Genomic DNA, 15,293 nt, shown 5'->3' on the forward strand with positions numbered 1-15,293 from the left:
TTGTGGCGCTACATCGATGACATTTTCTGTGTATGGGAGGGGACCCAGGAGGACCTTTTTGGTTTTTTAGCCGAGCTTAACAATATACACCCTGAGTTAAAATTCACCATGACATACTCAGTGGATAGGGTACAGTTCTTAGATACCATGGTTTATAAGCAAGGCGATAATCTCTGGACAGATCTATTTACAAAGACGACGGATAGGTATAGCCTTCTGTGCTATGATAGCTATCACCCTAAAAGAATGATGGATTCACTTCCTTGGAGCCAGTTGTTCGGGTACGGAGGATAGTTACAGATAATGATGTTTGTGACAAAAGATTGGATGAAATGTATGAGAAATTTATGCGAACAGGGTATCCGAAGGAGAAAGTGTTGGGGCATAAGGATAGAATAACCAGACTATCTGATGGTGAGCTACAAACCCATAGAACTAAGGACAAACAGAAACGTATACCATTTGTTTCCACCTATTGCCCAGCCAGTAGTGGCATCTCTAATATTCTGAATAGACACTGGGGGTTACTACAGAAGGGTTTGCCTCACATTCAGGATTTTTGCTCTCGTCCTATTCTTTCTTATAGACGGGGGTGTAATCTTAAGGACCAATTGGTGAAGTCAGATGTTAGGACAGGCAGGGTTGCCATCCAGAGGACAATATATCCTCCACGGATGGGCAATTTTCCCTGCCTTAACTGTGCTTGTTGTGGCAACATGCTTAAGGGAGATAGTTTTCACCATCCTCGAACTGGTAAAAAATTCATGATTAAAGATCGGTATACATGTTCATCGAAATTTGTTGTCTACTTGATAGTATGTCCATGTGGACTTATGTATGTTGGTGAAACAACAATGGAAGTAAAAACACGAATAAGTAAACACAAGAGTACAATAAGAACCAATTTACATGAATTGCCAATACCCAAACACTTTAGTGAATGTAGACACTCTATTAACCAATTGCGTTTTAGGGTCATTGATGGGGTCCCAGCCTGGAGGAGAGGAGGTGATAGGACACTTAAACTTAAACAAAAGGAGTTGAGGTGGATCTCGGTATTAGAGACTCTACAACCTAGAGGGTTGAATGTAGATTATAATCTACAAATATGTATGTCCTAATGTAGTCGTTATATAGGTTAGGACCATCTTGGTTATACTCTAATGACATGCATATATGTAAATGTGTCTCAATCCCCTGTCTTACCTCATGGATGCTTCCATCTCTGTGTACTTTTAAATTTGTGCTGTTGCATATTTTTAATTTTTTTCTCTTTTTTTTCTCCTTTTTTATGTTTACTTTTTGTTTTTGTTTTTGTTTTTATAGTGCACTTGGAATTTGATATCCAAGGAACATACGGAGGATATTGGGAAAATTTCCCTTTTTGTCCTTTATTTTGTCTCTTTATACTCTGTTGTATATTTGTTCTTCCTCCTTTTGGTCCTTGTCTGCCAAATCGCCCTGTGACTAAAGTATCCGATGTGAATGGAGGGCGGATGCCATGGATTTGGCTAAGTTCGTATCATCCCTATTTGCGCAGGCGCGGTGCGACGTATGGGCGTGCTGGGGGTGCTGTTGTGAATTCTGTGGCTGAATTCACTCCTGTGGTCACAAGTGGTACTGCAGCTTCTGAGCTTCCTCCCTCAGGTGTTCTGGTGAGCTCGTTAACTGCTTCATTACTTAACTCCGCCTGATGCTGCTATCCTTGCTCCTTGTCAATGTTTCAGTGTTGGATCTGAGCTTCTCCTGATTGTTCCTGTGACCTGCTGCTCTGTATAGCTAAGTGCTTTTGCTTTTTTGTTGCTTTTTTTCTGTCCAGCTTGTCTTTTGTTTTGCTGGAAGCTCTGAGACGCAAAGGGTGTACCGCCGTGCCGTTAGTTCGGCACGGTGGTTTTTTTTTTTGCCCCCTTTGCGTGGTTTTGCTTTAGGGTTTTTTGTAGACTGCAAAGTTCGCTTTACTGTCCTCGCTCTGTCCTAGAATATCGGGCCCCACTTTGCTGAATCTATTTCATCCCTACGTTTTGTCTTTTCATCTTACTCACAGTCATTATATGTGGGGGGCTGCCTTTTCCTTTGGGGAATTTCTCTGGGGCAAGTCAGGCCTATTTTTCTATCTTCAGGCTAGCTAGTTTCTTAGGCTGTGCCGAGTTGCCTAGGTAGTTGTTAGGCGCAATCCACAGCCGCTTTTAGTTGTGTTTAGGATAGGATCAGGTGTGCAGTCTACAGAGTTTCCACGTCTCAGAGCTCGTTCTTGTATTTTTGGGTATTTGTCAGATCACTGTGTGCGCTCTGATCGCTAAGCACACTGTGTTTCTGGATTGCCTTCATAACACCTGTCATTAGCAAACATAACAGTACAAGGAGCCACACTAATGATTCTCAATAGAGGGAAAGAAAAAGTTCTGACATCATTTTTTTTTTTTTCTGCTCTGTGTTCACTTTTTTTTTTTTTTCCCCTAGACATTTGGGTGATTCTGGACACAGGTGTGGACATGGATATTCAGGGTCTGTGCTCTTCAATGGATAATCTCGTTATAAATGTACAAAAAATTCAAGATACTATTGATCAGAAATCTATGTTAGAACCAAGAATTCCTATTCCTGATTTGTTTTTTGGAGATAGAACTAAGTTTCTAAGTTTCAAAAATAATTGTAAGCTATTTCTGGCCTTGAAACCTCATTCTTCTGGTAATCCTATTCAACAGGTTTTGATTATTATTTCTTTTTTGCGCGGCGACCCTCAAGACTGGGCATTTTCTCTTGCGCCAGGAGACCCTGCATTGAGTAGTGTCGATGCGTTTTTCCTGGCGCTCGGATTGCTGTACGATGAGCCTAATTCAGTGGATCAGGCTGAGAAAAATTTGCTGGCTTTGTGCCAGGGTCAGGATGATATAGAAGTATATTGTCAGAAATTTAGGAAATGGTCAGTACTCACTCAGTGGAATGAATCTGCGCTGGCAGCTTTGTTCAGAAAGGGTCTCTCTGAGGCTCTTAAGGATGTCATGGTGGGATTTCCTATGCCTGCTGGTTTGAATGAGTCTTTGTCTTTGGCCATTCAGATCGGTCGACGCTTGCGCGAGCGTAAGTCTGTGCACCATTTGGCGGTACTGCCTGAGGTTAAACCTGAGCCTATGCAGTGCGATAGGACTATGACTAGAGTTGAACGGCAGGAATACAGACGTCTGAATGGTCTGTGTTTCTACTGTGGTGATTCCACTCATGCTATTTCTGATTGTCCTAAGCGCACTAAGCGGTCCGCTAGGTCTGTCGTCATTGGTACTGTACAGTCCAAATTCCTTCTGTCCATTACCTTGATATGCTCTTTGTCGTCGTTTTCTGTCATGGCGTTTGTGGATTCGGGCGCTGCCCTGAATCTGATGGATTTGGATTATGCTAAACGTTGTGGGTTTTTCTTGGAGCCTTTGCGGTGTCCTATTCCATTGAGAGGAATTGATGCTACACCTTTGGCCAAGAATAAACCTCAATACTGGGCCCAGCTGACCATGTGCATGGCTCCTGCACATCAGGAAGTTATTCGCTTTCTGGTGTTGCATAATCTGCATGATGTGGTCGTGTTGGGGTTGCCATGGCTACAAACCCATAATCCAGTATTGGATTGGAATTCCATGTCGGTATCCATCTGGGGTTGTCAGGGGGTACATGGTGATGTTCCATTTTTGTCGATTTCGTCATCCACCCCTTCTGAGGTCCCAGAGTTCTTGTCTGATTATCAGGATGTATTTGAAGAGCCCAAGTCCGATGCTCTACCTCCGCATAGGGATTGTGATTGTGCTATCAATTTGATTCCTGGTAGTAAATTCCCTAAAGGTCGATTATTTAATTTATCCGTGCCCGAACACGCCGCTATGCGCAGTTATGTGAAGGAATCCCTGGAGAAGGGACATATTCGCCCATCGTCATCACCACTGGGAGCAGGGTTCTTCTTTGTAGCCAAGAAGGATGGTTCGCTGAGACCGTGTATTGATTACCGCCTTCTTAATAAGATCACTGTTAAATTTCAGTATCCCTTGCCATTGTTATCTGACTTGTTTGCTCGGATTAAGGGGGCTAGTTGGTTCACTAAGATAGATCTTCGTGGTGCGTATAATCTGGTGAGAATCAGGCAAGGAGATGAATGGAAAACTGCATTCAATACGCCCGAGGGTCATTTTGAGTATCTAGTGATGCCGTTCGGACTTGCCAATGCTCCATCTGTGTTTCAGTCTTTTATGCATGACATCTTCCGTGAGTATCTGGATAAATTCCTGATTGTTTACTTGGATGACATTTTGATCTTCTCAGATGATTGGGAGTCTCATGTGAAGCAGGTCAGAATGGTTTTTCAGGTCCTGCGTGCTAACTCTTTGTTTGTGAAGGGATCAAAGTGTCTCTTCGGTGTGCAGAAAGTTTCATTTTTGGGGTTCATCTTTACCCCTTCTACTATCGAGATGGATCCAGTTAAGGTCCAAGCCATCCAGGATTGGATTCAGCCGACATCTCTGAAAAGTCTGCAAAAGTTCCTGGGCTTTGCTAATTTTTATCGTCGCTTCATCTGTAATTTTTCTAGCATTGCCAAACCATTGACCGATTTGACCAAGAAGGGTGCTGATTTGGTTAATTGGTCTTCTGCTGCTGTGGAAGCTTTTCAGGAGTTGAAGCGTCGTTTTTGTTCTGCCCCTGTGTTGTGTCAGCTAGATGTTTCTCTTCCGTTCCAGGTCGAGGTTGATGCTTCTGAGATTGGAGCAGGGGCGGTTTTGTCACAGAGAGGTTCTGATTGCTCAGTGATGAAACCATGTGCTTTCTTTTCCAGGAAGTTTTCGCCCGCTGAGCGTAATTATGATGTGGGCAATCGAGAGTTGCTGGCCATGAAGTGGGCATTCGAGGAGTGGCGTCATTGGCTTGAAGGAGCTAAGCATCGCGTGGTGGTATTGACTGATCATAAGAACTTGACTTATCTCGAGTCTGCCAAGCGCTTGAATCCTAGACAGGCCCGTTGGTCGTTATTTTTTGCCCGCTTCGACTTTGTGATTTCGTACCTTCCGGGCTCTAAAAATGTGAAGGCGGATGCTCTGTCTAGGAGTTTTGTGCCCGACTCTCCGGGTTTATCTGAGCCAGCGGGTATCCTCAAGGAAGGAGTCATTGTGTCTGCCATCTCCCCTGATTTGCGGCGGGTGCTGCAAAAATTTCAGGCGAATAAACCTGATCGTTGTCCAGCAGAGAAACTGTTCGTCCCTGATAGGTGGACTAATAAACTTATCTCTGAACTTCATTGTTCGCTGTTGGCTGGTCATCCTGGAATCTTTGGTACCAGAGAGTTAGTGGCTAGATCCTTCTGGTGGCCATCTCTGTCACGGCATGTACGTACTATTGTGCAGTCCTGTGGGATTTGTGCTAGGGCTAAGCCCTGCTGTTCTCGTGCCAGTGGGTTGCTTTTGCCCTTGCCGGTCCCAAAGAGGCCTTGGACACATATTTCGATGGATTTCATTTCTGACCTTCCCGTTTCTCAAAAGATGTCAGTCATTTGGGTGGTCTGTGATCGCTTTTCTAAAATGGTCCATCTGGTGCCCTTGGCTAAATTGCCTTCCTCCTCTGATTTGGTACCTTTGTTCTTTCAGCATGTGGTTCGGTTGCATGGCATTCCTGAGAATATTGTTTCTGACAGAGGTTCCCAGTTTGTTTCAAGGTTCTGGCGAGCATTTTGTGGTAGGATGGGCATTGACCTGTCCTTTTCCTCGGCTTTCCATCCTCAGACTAATGGCCAGACCGAACGAACCAATCAGACCTTGGAAACATATCTGAGATGTTTTGTTTCTGCAGACCAGGATGATTGGGTGTCCTTTTTGCCGTTGGCTGAGTTCGCCCTTAATAATCGGGCCAGCTCGGCTACCTTGGTTTCTCCATTTTTTTGCAATTCTGGGTTCCATCCTCGTTTCTCTTCAGGACAGGTTGAGTCTTCGGACTGTCCTGGTGTGGATTCTGTGGTGGATAGGTTGCAGCAGATCTGGACTCAGGTAGTGGACAATTTGATCTTGTCCCAGGAGAAAGCTCAACTTTTCGCTAATCGCAGACGCCGTGTGGGTCCCCGACTTCGTGTTGGGGATCTGGTTTGGTTATCTTCTCGTCATATTCCTATGAAGGTTTCCTCTCCTAAATTTAAACCTCGTTTTATTGGTCCGTATAGGATTTCTGAGGTTCTCAATCCTGTGTCTTTTCGTTTGACCCTCCCAGACTCCTTTTCCATACATAATGTATTCCATAGGTCGTTGTTGCGGAGATACGTGGCACCTATGGTTCCATCTGTTGAGCCTCCTGCCCCGGTTTTGGTGGAGGGGGAATTGGAGTACATTGTGGAGAAGATTTTGGATTCTCGTGTTTCTAGACGGAAACTCCAGTATCTGGTTAAATGGAAGGGTTATGCTCAGGAAGATAATTCCTGGGTTTTTGCCTCTGATGTTCATGCTTCCGATCTTGTTCGTGCCTTTCATGCGGCTCATCCTGGTCGGCCTGGGGGCTCTGGTGAGGGTTCGGTGACCCCTCCTCAAGGGGGGGGTACTGTTGTGAATTCTGTGGCTGAATTCACTCCTGTGGTCACAAGTGGTACTGCAGCTTCTGAGCTTCCTCCCTCAGGTGTTCTGGTGAGCTCGTTAACTGCTTCATTACTCAACTCCGCCTGATGCTGCTATCCTTGCTCCTTGTCAATGTTTCAGTGTTGGATCTGAGCTTCTCCTGATTGTTCCTGTGACCTGCTGCTCTGTATAGCTAAGTGCTTTTGCTTTTTTGTTGCTTTTTTTCTGTCCAGCTTGTCTTTTGTTTTGCTGGAAGCTCTGAGACGCAAAGGGTGTACCGCCGTGCCGTTAGTTCGGCACGGTGGGGTTTTTTTTTGCCCCCTTTGCGTGGTTTTGCTTTAGGGTTTTTTGTAGACTGCAAAGTTCGCTTTACTGTCCTCGCTCTGTCCTAGAATATCGGGCCCCACTTTGCTGAATCTATTTCATCCCTACGTTTTGTCTTTTCATCTTACTCACAGTCATTATATGTGGGGGGCTGCCTTTTCCTTTGGGGAATTTCTCTGGGGCAAGTCAGGCCTATTTTTCTATCTTCAGGCTAGCTAGTTTCTTAGGCTGTGCCGAGTTGCCTAGGTAGTTGTTAGGCGCAATCCACAGCCGCTTTTAGTTGTGTTTAGGATAGGATCAGGTGTGCAGTCTACAGAGTTTCCACGTCTCAGAGCTCGTTCTTGTATTTTTGGGTATTTGTCAGATCACTGTGTGCGCTCTGATCGCTAAGCACACTGTGTTTCTGGATTGCCTTCATAACACCTGTCATTAGCAAACATAACAGGGTGCGGGCGCTTATGCGTCATGGCGCCGCCTTGCCGGTCATGTGACTGTGCCTTCTGCTTGTAGCTAGTAGCGATGACGTTCAACCTGCGACGCCGGGCGCGGGCGCTGTGTGTGATTTTTCCAATACCCCGCCAGGCCAATGCGACCCTGAATAGAGCAATGTGTCATAACCCCAAAGTCTACTAAATCTTTTTGAAGGTTTTTTTGCTGCCAAGCAGAGGCTCTGATTTGCTACTCTAGCAATCCTATGAGCAGCTCTCATTGAAATTTTGCTTGGTCTTGCAGATATTCTCTTGACCTCCACTGTTCCTGTTAACTGCGATTTCTTAATTACATTTCAAATTGAGGATGGGGCAACATGAAAATGATTTGCCATCATTTTATTGCCTCCTCCAGCTTTCTGGACCGCCACCACTTTCTCAGAATGCTAGGCAAATGCTTATAAGAACCCATGGCCAGGGGCGGATTATAAGAGGGTCAATATAGGTGGTAGCCCAGGGCTCAATGTTGTGGGGGGGGCCCTGGGCTACCGCACAGATTGCCCGCCGGCATTTATGGGCCCCCGGACCTGGTGGGCAGAGAGAGGGGGCCCACATCGTGCCCCGTCTCATCTGCTCACCGGGCCCCTTCCGGCGCTGCGGCGGTTTCCTACTGATGTGCGGGCGCACGCCCGCATGTCAATAGTTAACAACAGCTGGCAGCCAATTGTAGGCTGGCAGCTGAAGTCGGCCGCAGGCGCAGTGCACACGAGTGTGCGCTGCTGGAGGGAGCTCGCCGCTGGAGCGCCAGGTCAGGTGAGGAGACTCGGTTGGTTTTTTTTGTTTGTTTTTTAGTTTTTTGATAAGCTAACGGTAGACACACTGGGGGCAATGCTGGAGGACACACTGGGGAAATGCTGGAGACACTGGGGCAATGCTGGAGACACTGGGGCAGATTGCTGGACACAATGGGGGCAATGCTGGAGGACACACTGGGGAAGATTGCTGGACACACTGGGGCAGATGATTGCTGGAGACACTGGGGCAATGCTGGAGATATTGGTGCAGATTGCTGGACACACTGGGGGCAATGCTGGAGGACACACTGGGGCAGATGATTGCTGGACACACTGGGGCAATGCTGGAGACACTGGGGCAATGTTGGAGACACTGGGGCAATGCTAGAGACACTGGGGCAGATTGCTGGACACACTTGGGGCAATCCTGGAGGACACACTGGAGCAGATGATTGCTGGACACACTGGGGCAATGTTGGAAACACTGGGGCAGATTGCTGGACACACTGGGGCAGATTGCTGGACACACTGGGGCAGATGATTGCTGGAGACACTGGGGCAATGCTGGAGACACTGGGGCAATGCTGGAGACACTGGGGCAGATTGCTGGACACACTTGGGGCAATGCTGGAGGACACACTGGAGCAGATGATTGCTGGACACACTGGGGCAATGTTGGAAACACTGGGGCAGATTGCTGGACACACTGGGGCAGATTGCTGGACACACTGGGGCAGATGATTGCTGGAGACACTGGGGGCAATGCTGGAGGACACACTGGGGCAGATTATTGCTGGACACACTGGGGCAATGCTGGAGGACACACTGGGGCAGATGATTGCTGGACACACTGGGGCAATGCTGGAGACACTGGGGCAATGTTGGAGACACTGGGGCAATGCTAGAGACACTGGGGCAGATTGCTGGACACACTTGGGGCAATGCTGGAGGACACACTGGAGCAGATGATTGCTGGACACACTGGGGCAATGTTGGAAACACTGGGGCAGATTGCTGGACACACTGGGGCAGATTGCTGGACACACTGGGGCAGATGATTGCTGGAGACACTGGGGGCAATGCTGGAGGACACACTGGGGCAGATGATTGCTGGACACACTGGGGCAATGCTAGAGACACTGGGGCAGATTGCTGGACACACTTGGGGCAATGCTGGAGGACACACTGGAGCAGATGATTGCTGGACACACTGGGGTAATGTTGGAGACACTGGCGCAGATTGCTGGACACACTGGGGGCAATGCTGGAGGACACACTGGGGCAGATGATTGCTGGACACACTGGGGCAATGCTAGAGACACTGGGGCAGATTGCTGGACACACTTGGGGCAATGCTGGAGGACACACTGGAGCAGATGATTGCTGGACACACTGGGGTAATGTTGGAGACACTGGCGCAGATTGCTGGACACACTGGGGGCAATGCTGGAGGACACACTGGGGCAGATGATTGCTGGACACACTGGGGCAATGCTAGAGACACTGGGGCAGATTGCTGGACACACTTGGGGCAATGCTGGAGGACACACTGGAGCAGATGATTGCTGGACACACTGGGGTAATGTTGGAGACACTGGCGCAGATTGCTGGACACACTGGGGCAATGCTGGAGGACACACTAGGGCAGATTGCTGGACACTGGGGCAGATGATTGCTGGACACACTGGGGCAATGCTGGAGACACTGGGGCAGATTGTTGGGCACACTGGGGCAATGCTGGAGGACACACTGGGCAGATTGCTGGACACACTGGGGCAGATGATTGCTGGAGACACTGGGGCAATGCTGGAGACACTGGGGCAATGCTGGAGACACTGGGGCAGATTGCTGGACACACTGGGGGAAGATGATTGCTTGAGACACTGGGGCAATGCTGGAGACACTGGGGTAATGCTGGAGACACTGGGGCAGATTGCTGGACACACTAACGGCAATGCTGGACATACTGGGGCAGATTGCTGGAGACACTGGGGGTAATATGTTGGACACACTGAGATAGATTGCTGGACACACTGGGGGTATTATGCTGGACACACTGGGGCAGATTGCTGGACACACTGGGGGTAATATGCTGGACACACTGAGGTAGATTGCTGGACACACTGTCTGGGGGCAATGCTGGACACACTGGGGCAATGCTGGAGACACTGGGGCAGATTGCTGGACACACTGGGGCAATGCTGGAGGACACACTGGGGCAGATTGCTGGACACACTGGGGCAGATGATTGCTGGAGACACTGGGGCAATGCTGGAGACACTGGGGCAATGCTGGAGACACTGGGGCAGATTGCTGGACACAAAGACGGCAATGCTGGACATACTGGGGCAGATTGCTGGACATACTGGGGGCAGATGATTGCTTGAGACACTGGGGCAATGCTGGAGACACCGGTGCAATGCTGGAGACACTGGGGCAATGCTGGTGACACTGGGGTAATGCTGGAGACACTGGGGCAGATTGCTGGACACACTAATGGCAATGTTGGACATACTGGGGCAGATTGCTGGACACACTGGGGGTAATATGCTGGACACACTGAGGTAGATTGCTGGACACACTGGGGGTATTATGCTGGACACACTGGGGCAGATTGCTGGACACACTGGGGTTAATATGCTGGACACACTGAGGTAGATTGCTGGACACACTGTCTGGGGGCAATGCTGGACACACTGGGGCAATGCTGGAGACACTGGGGCAGATTGCTGGACTCACTGGGGCAATGCTCGAGACACTGGGGCAATGCTGGACACTGGGGCAGATTGCTAGACACACTGGGGGCAATGCTGTATACTCTGGGGCAATATGCTGGACATACTGGGGCAGATTGTTGAACACACTGTCTGGGAGCAATGCTGGACACAATGGAGCAATGCTGGATACACTGGGGCAATGCTGGGGACACTGGGGCAATGCTGGACACTGGGGCAGATTGCTGGACACACTGGGGGCAATGCTGGAGGACACACTGGAGCAGATGATTGCTGGACATGCTGGGGCAATGCTGGAGACCCTGGGGCAATGCTGGAGACACTGGGGCAATGCTGGACACTGGGGCAGATTGCTGGACACACATGGGGCAATGCTGGAGGACACACTGGAGCAGATGATTGCTGGACACACTGGGGCAATGCTGGAGACACTGGGGCAGATTGCTGGACACACTGGGGCAATGCTCGAGGATACACTGGGGCAGATTGCTGGACACACTGGGACAGATGATTGCTGGAGACACTGGGGCAATGCTGGAGACACTGGGGCAATGCTGGAGACACTGGGGCAGATTGCTGGACACACTGGGGCAGATTGCTGGACACACTGGGGCAGATGATTGCTGGAAACACTGGGGCAATGCTGGAGACACTGGGGCAATGCTGGAGACACTGGGGCAATGCTGGAGACACTGGGGCAGATTGCTGGACACACTGGGGGAAGATGATTGCTTGAGACACTTGGGCAATGCTGGAGACACTGGGGCAATGCTGGACACACTGGGGGCAATGCTGGAGAACACACTGGAGCAGATGATTGCTGGACACACTGGGGCAATGTTGGAGACACTGGAGCAGATTGCTGGACACACTGGGGCAATGCTGGAGGACACACTGGGGCAGATTGCTGGACACACTGGGGAAGATGATTGCTGGACACACTGGGGCAATGCTGGAGACACTGGGGCAGATTGCTGGACACACTGGGGCAATGCTGGAGGACACACTGGGGCAGATTGCTGGACACACTGGGGCAGATGATTGCTGGAGACACTGGGGCAAAGCTGGAGACACTGGGGCAATGCTGGAGACACAGGGGCAATGCTGGAGACACTGGGGCAGATTGCTGGACACACTGGGGGAAGATGATTGCTTGAGACACTGGGGCAATGCTGGAGACACTGGGGCAATGCTGGAGACACTGGGGCAATGCTGGAGACACTGGGGAAGATTGCTGAACACACTAACGGCAATGCTGGACATACTGGGGCAGATTGCTGGACACACTGGGGGTAATATGCTGGACACACTGAGATAGATTGCTGGACACACATTGGGGTATTATGCTGGACACACTGGGGGCAGATTGCTGGACACACTGGGGGTAATATGCTGGACACACTGAGGTAGATTGCTGGACACACTGTCTGGGGGCAATGCTGGACACACTGGGGCAATGCTGGAGACACTGGGACAGATTGCTGGACACACTGGGGCAATGCTGGAGGACGCACTGGGGCAGATTGCTGGACACACTGGGGCAGATGATTGCTGGAGACACTGGGGCAATGCTGGAGACACTGGGGCAATGCTGGAGACACTGGGGCAATGCTGGACATACTGGGACAGATTTCTGGACATACTGGGGGCAGATGATTGCTTGAGACACTGGGGCAATGCTGGAGACACCGGGGCAATGCTGGAGACACTGGGGCAATGCTGGAGACACTGGGGTAATGCTGGAGACACTGGGGCAGATTGCTGGACACACTAATGGCAATGCTGGACATACTGGGGCAGATTGCTGGACACACTGGGGGTAATATGCTGGACACACTGAGGTAGATTGCTGGACACACTGTCTGGGGGCAATGCTTGACACACTGGGGCAATGCTGGAGACACTGGGGCAGATTGCTGGACACACTGGGGCAATGCTCGAGACACTGGGGCAATGCTGGACACTGGGGCAGATTGCTAGACACACTGGGGGCAATGCTGGATACTCTGGGGCAATATGCTGGACATACTGGGGCAGATTGTTCAGCACACTGTCTGGGAGCAATGCTGGACACAATGGGGCAATGCTGGATACACTGGGGCAATGCTGGAGACACTGGGGCAATGCTGGACACTGGGGCAGATTGCGGGACACACTGGGGGCAATGCTGGAGGACACACTGTAGCAGATGATTGCTGGACACACTGGGGCAATGCTGGAGACCCTGGGGCAATGCTGGAGACACTGGGGCAATGCTGGACACTGGGGCAGATTGCTGGACACACGTGAGGCAATGCTGGAGGACACACTGGAGCAGATGATTGCTGGACACACTGGGGCAAAGTTGGAGACACTGGGGCAGATTGCTGGACACACTGGGGCAATGCTCGAGGACACACTGGGGCAGATTGCTGGACACACTTGGGCAGATGATTGCTGGAGACACTGGGGCAATGCTGGAGACACTGGGGCAATGCTGGAGACACTGGAGCAGATTGCTGGACACACTGGGGGCAATGCTGGAGGACACACTGGGGCAGAAGATTGTTGGACACACTGGGGCAATGTTGGAGACACTGGGGCAGATTGCTGGACTCACTGGGGCAATGCTGGAGGTCACACTGGGGCAGATTGGTGGACACACTGGGGCAGATGATTGCTGGAGAAACTGGGGCAATGCTGGAGACACTGGGGCAATGCTGGAGACACTGGGGCAGATTGCTTGACACACTGACGGCAATGCTGGACATACTGGGGCAGATTGCTGGACACACTGGGGGCAGATGATTGCTTGAGACACTGGGGCAATGCTGGAGACACTGGGGCAATGCTGGAGACACTGGGGCAATGCTGGAGACACTGGAGCAGATTGCTGGACACACTAACGGCAATGCTGGAATACTGGGGCAGATTGCTGGACACATTGGGGGTAATATGCTGGACACACTGAGGTAGATTGCAGGACACACTGGGGGTATTATGCTGGACACACTGGGGCAGATTGCTGGACACACTGGGGTAATATGCTGGAGACACTGTGGTAGATTGCTGGACACACTGTCTGGGGGCAATGCTGGACACACTGGGGCAATGCTGGAGACACTGGGGCAGATTGCTGGACACACTGGGGCAAAGCTGGAGACACTGGGGCAATGCTGGACACTGGGGCAGATTGCTGGACACACTGGGGGCAATGCTGGATACTCTGGGGCAATATGCTGGACATACTGGGGCAGATTGTTGAACACACTGTCTGGGAGCAATGCTGGACACAATGGGGCAATGCTGGAGACACTGGGGCAATGCTGGAGACACTGGGGCAATGATGGACACTGGGACAGATTGCTGGACACATTGGGGGCAATGCTGGATACTCTGGGGCAATATGCTGGACATACTGGGGCAGATTGTTGACACACTGTCTGGGGGCAATGCTGGACACAATGGGGCAATGCTGGAGACACTGGGGCAATGCTGGACACACTGGGGCAATGCTGGACACACTGGGGCAGATTGCTGGACACACTGTGGGCAATTCTGGACAATTGGACATACTGGGGCAGATTGCTGGACACACTGGGGGCAATGCTGGACATACTGGGGCAGATTGCTGGACACACTGGTGGTAATATGCTGGACACACTGGGGCAGATTGCTGGACACACTGTCTGGGGGCAATGCTGGACACACTGGGGCAATATGCTGGAGTCGGACACACTGGGGCAATGCTGGACACACTAGGGCAGATTGCTCGACACACTGGGGCAGATTGCTGGACACACTAGGGGCAGGACTCGAGGCATGGGCAGAATGTAGATACGGGCATGATTGGAGACACAGGGCAGAATGAAATACATGGGGCAGGATTGGATCATGAGGCAGGATGGATACGATGGAGACAGATGGGGCAGGATGGGGAGATCATATGGGGTAGAAATGGAGAATGGATACTCATGAGTGCAGGATGCGAGAACATATGGCTGGAGCCAGGAATGTGATAAAAGGGGCTAGGGTGGGGAATATTATTACCATAGGAGCTAATTAAGGGATATTATTACTGCAGTGATGTATTTATTTTATTTTTTGAGGACACTGTTTTAAATGGGGGGCGGTCCTGTTACTGTGCAGAGTGACACTATATCGCCTTTTTCTCTTCATGTGGTGTAATGTAGAAGTTGTGAAAAATTAAGTAATGTGTTCTGCAAGCGGAGCTTGAGATAACTGTGTTATTTCCTGCAGAAACGAGTCCTGGCTGGAAGAAATGATGGCAGTCTGTGCTGGATGAAAGATGAAGGACTTCACCTAGAGACGGTGAGTCAGTGTTACCTATACACTGACACTATACACTGTATACTATATACAGAGGTCCTGTGTACAATGTCACCAGTGATCACTGTATTACCTATACATTATATACAGAGCTCCTGTGTATAATACCACCAGTGA

Source organism: Ranitomeya imitator, chromosome 1 (assembly GCF_032444005.1).
Source record: "Ranitomeya imitator isolate aRanImi1 chromosome 1, aRanImi1.pri, whole genome shotgun sequence".
Lineage (NCBI taxonomy): Eukaryota > Metazoa > Chordata > Amphibia > Anura > Dendrobatidae > Ranitomeya > Ranitomeya imitator.